This window comes from Zea mays, chromosome 8 (genome assembly GCF_902167145.1).
Source record: "Zea mays cultivar B73 chromosome 8, Zm-B73-REFERENCE-NAM-5.0, whole genome shotgun sequence".
Taxonomy (NCBI): domain Eukaryota; kingdom Viridiplantae; phylum Streptophyta; class Magnoliopsida; order Poales; family Poaceae; genus Zea; species Zea mays.
This window is the reverse complement of record NC_050103.1, coordinates 109,707,779-109,711,916: the sequence shown is the minus strand read 5'-3', so window position 1 is coordinate 109,711,916 and position 4,138 is coordinate 109,707,779. Positions and strand designations below refer to the sequence as shown.

Below are 4,138 nucleotides of genomic sequence, written 5' to 3'. Positions count from 1 at the left end.
CTTGATTCTCAGTTGGTGATATCCTGACCTTAGGTCTATCTTGGAGAAATATTTGGCTCCCTGTAGCTGGTCGAAGAGGTCGTCGATCCGAGGGAGTGGATACTTATTTTTGATTGTAACTTCATTTAATGATCGGTAATCAATACACATTCTCATACTTCCATCCTTTTTGGTGACGAAAAGGACGAGTGCTCCCCAGGGAGACGAACTGGGATGGATGTACCCTTTTTGTTGCAGCTCTGCAATCTGGAGTTTTAATTCTGCTAACTCTGTGGGGGCCATGCGGTATGGTCTTTTTGCGATGGGCGCAGTGCCAGGAATGAGATCTATATAGAACTCCACTCCTCTTTCAGGCGGCATTCCAGGCAACTCTTCCGGAAATACATCCATGAATTCTTCTATTACGGATATGTTTTCTGCTGCCAGATTAAACATCATTGGATCGTTGGCGGGCGGTTGGGCCTGACAGGAAACTGCTTTTCCTTGGCGGTCGGTGAGAAGGACGGTCTTACTTGTGCAACTTATGATGCCCTTGTGCTTAGTTAGCCAATCCATTCCTAGGATCACATCAATCCCTTGGGATGGCAAGACAGTTAAGTCTGCCAAGAACATTACCCCACTTAAAAGAATTTTGACTTGGGAGCATTTGAGCTGGCATAGAAGGTCTGACCCCGGGGTTCGGGTGACCAAAGGGATTTCTAGGGGTGTAGAGGGGATGCCATGTTTTTCCACAAAACTAGTGGCTATAAATGAATGGGATGCTCCTGAATCAAAAAGTACAGTAGAGGGAGTAAATTCGACAAGGAACTCATCGAGCACTACTCCCGGAGCTTGCTGGGCCTCTTGAGCGTCGACGTGATTAACTCGTGCTCTGCCCTGGTACTGGGTCCTGCTCTGCTGACTGTTGGAGGGGAGTGCCTTGGAGGCAGGTGCCGAGGTAATCTTGGGGCCATTCACCGAGTTGGAGTAGGTAGGTCCGGGTGCCTTCAACTGGGGGCAGTTATTCTTGAAGTGACTGGGGTCTCCGCAGTGCCAACAGGCATTTGCTGGCAGTTAGTTGCTTGCAACCAAGGGGGCCTGAAAGGAGCTCTGACTCTGCTGACTGTAACGTGACGGAGTGGGTCCAGCTTGTCTATTGAAGCTTGGTCCCTTGGGTGGAAGCCCGAAGGATCGAGCTCTCTAGTGACGGTCTTGCTGCTGAGCTCGGAGAACTTGGAATTTCCTCTTGAGATGCCCTTTTTCTTCCTCTTTTGCCCTTTCCACTTGTATGGCTTTGTTGGAGAGGTGCGAGAAGCTGAGGAAATCTTGGCTGGCGAGGATGGTCTTGAGTTCTGGTCTTAGCCCTTTCAGAAAACGGTCCATCTTCTTGGTTTTGGTGCTGACATCGTCAGGCGCATAACGAGCCAACTCTGTGAATTTGTGCACGTACTCACTGATAGATCTTCCACCTTGAGTTAGTTCCCGGAATTCATCTTCCTTGAGTTGAACGATCCCCTGGGGTACATGCTGCTCACGGAAAGCAGTTTCAAATTCTGCCCAGGTAGCGTCCCTGACGGCCGCGCTGAAGGTATCCCACCATGCTAGGGCCATTCCAGAGAGTTGATGAGCAGCCAATTGAACACGCTGATTTTCAGGGCATCCGATGGCTTCCAATTTCCTCTTGATCGTGCGCAGCCAGTCGTCGGCATCGAGGGGATTCCTAGATCCAGCGAACGTGGGAGGCTTGAGTCTCAGAAATTCTCCCATCCTGTCCTATGGTCTTCCACCACCTGGGCGCTGGTTCTCCAGACTTCTAGTGAGGACCTCAATGAGTCGGGTTTGGTTGGCTAGAACTTGGGCCAAATCTAGTGGTAGTTCCGGAGGTGCGGGGAGGTGGGTCTCACTCCCTTCTCCTCCAGCTTCTCCTTCTGCTCCTAGGTGAAACCCTGCTCCAATCCCAGAGGCGATAGGCGTGGTTTTATCCGAAGCCATCTGCCAGGGGAAAAGAGTTACTACCATGCACATGCCAAAAAAAATTAACAAGTTACTTTATTCATTACACAAGTTCATTACAGCATACAACTACCATAAGTTCATTACACACGAGTGCTATCTAGGGTACTCCCGAACTCCTTCTCTAAAGTGTCCCCAAATTCCTTGAGAAGGTCATCAAGACTAGCTAGGGACATTTCCTCGGTGTCGGACGAGTTCCCTATCCTGGTAGGAGGTAGGGCTGGAGGGGCTTCTTCCTTCTACTTAGTTTGGCATCCTTGGCTTCTGGTCTTCTTGCGAATTTTTCTTGTGGGGGCGAGCTTCTTTAGCTTCTTGTCGTAATCCATCTTCAGAGTTCGGTAGGCCTCATGGGTGTTGGTTTCCTCGCCTTCCGCTATCTCGAGACTCTCTTGAAGGGATGCCTTTTCCCTTGTAAGTTCCCTGACTTGTTGTTCATCCCTTGCTTGGAAGTCTAGTGCCCTTAGGTGTCTTTAGGGTTTAATCTCCTTGGCTCAAGATGACCATTGTTCAAAATGTGTGGGTGAAGCTTTTGTCAGTAACCTCTCTTAGCTAACTCATGCTTCCAAGGTTTTAGGTGCTTCTCCTCCTCCACTTAACCACATGTGATAACAAGTCATCAGTGCCTATATGAAGCTAGTTCCCTGGTAACACCTGAGGTGTTATAGCTGCTCCTTTTGCTTCCTGTAGTACTAAATCACGATTGTTTGTTTAAAAATAAAATTTAGGTTCCATTTGCCATAGTGGATATGTTTTCACTCTTTGTTGAATGCTATTGGAATATTGTTTTTTCTTTTGTCAAACTCCAGTTAATATATTTCCCTTGTATTGTATTTTAGGTTGTTCAGAAGCACGAAGAGATCAGTAAAGTCGAGAAGGACAGTGTTCTCAGGTGTGTTTCTTATGCTTACTTTATAGTTGGTAACTAGATGGACCTTCTGCCACCCAATGTGCTAATTTGATCTGTTCTTGTTTCTAAAGATTCTGCAAATCCATCTTGACTAAAATATGCTTCAAAACTCTTAAGTGGACATAGACCTATTTGAGAAAAAAATCTGAGACAAATCCTCTCTTTTCTAGGTAGGATACCATTGTTACTAAGGCACTGGTGGCATACAAGCGAATGCACTGTACTGTATGCATTGACCATAAGAACTTTAAACATTTTTTATCTTATTAAACATCTTGTCTCTCACAGCATGGTGATGCAATGGACTGCTATTAAAATTGTTCTAGAAGTTGGTGGCTGAGCATGCGAACTTACTAAATATTTTATTGTTTCAGGCATACTGAATATGGCAGGGTGAATACTGGCAGACGTCAAGTTCCTGGACCATTCCAGGTATCTAAACCCGAGGTTCACGGACGAAGCGTTGGAGCGCGACCTTGAGCTCCACGCCTCTTGCAGCTACCTTCAGCGGTAGGAGTGGAACGACCGGAGAAGCAGAACCGCAAAAAAGATGGCTCAAATCATGGACCAGTAGATGGCAAGGGCGACACGGACATCGTGAAGAGGTGGTGTGTTTGGAGGGACACTCGGTGGATGTGGTCATGAAAAAATAACCTCTAATACGTCGTTTTGTGTTCGTTCAGATATCAGTGCTCCCCTGTGCGACCAAATATCGTTGACAGTGTGGATAATTGTAAGCATCGTTCGCTGTTAAAGAAGAGGTTACTTGGGACATTTTTTACTCAAAAGATAAATTTTCTTCAGTATGCGTTGTATTCCAGTTTTTGGCCAATTATTCAGCTTCAATGTATAACCTTTGGAATGAAGCAAGTAGTGCGTGTCAGCTCGTGTGTGCTACCATCTTCAATGCACACCGAATTCATACTTTATTTTTTGTTATGTTTGCATTGTAGTATATTTGATTTGTAAAAGTTTAGTTTTATATTGATTGTTGACAAAAAAATTGTAAGAGATTGAAGTCAATGATAATATGTGTTGTTTGTTTTTATGTAATCCATGTGCTCTAACATTTTATTGAATAATTTGTGTGTCGCTGCAATGTATGGACATATGCCGACTTACATAGAATTTCGCATATCATAGTGATATTTATCGTTATATGTCTATGCTTTATACTAATTTGTAACTTTTATGGCAATGCACGGATATATACCTAGTTCATATATTAAAATATGAAAA

General features: G+C 45.0%; 1 long non-coding RNA gene across 1 annotated transcript; it reads left to right on the top strand.

Moving 5' to 3' along the window:
- The first annotated feature begins 2,699 nt into the window (after positions 1 to 2,699).
- Positions 2,700 to 3,746, top strand: LOC109942030 (uncharacterized). The gene is made up of 2 exons (XR_002264697.1): positions 2,700 to 2,881; positions 3,274 to 3,746. It is a non-coding gene; the product is annotated as an uncharacterized lncRNA (long non-coding RNA).
- Positions 3,747 to 4,138: the final 392 nt, after the last annotated feature.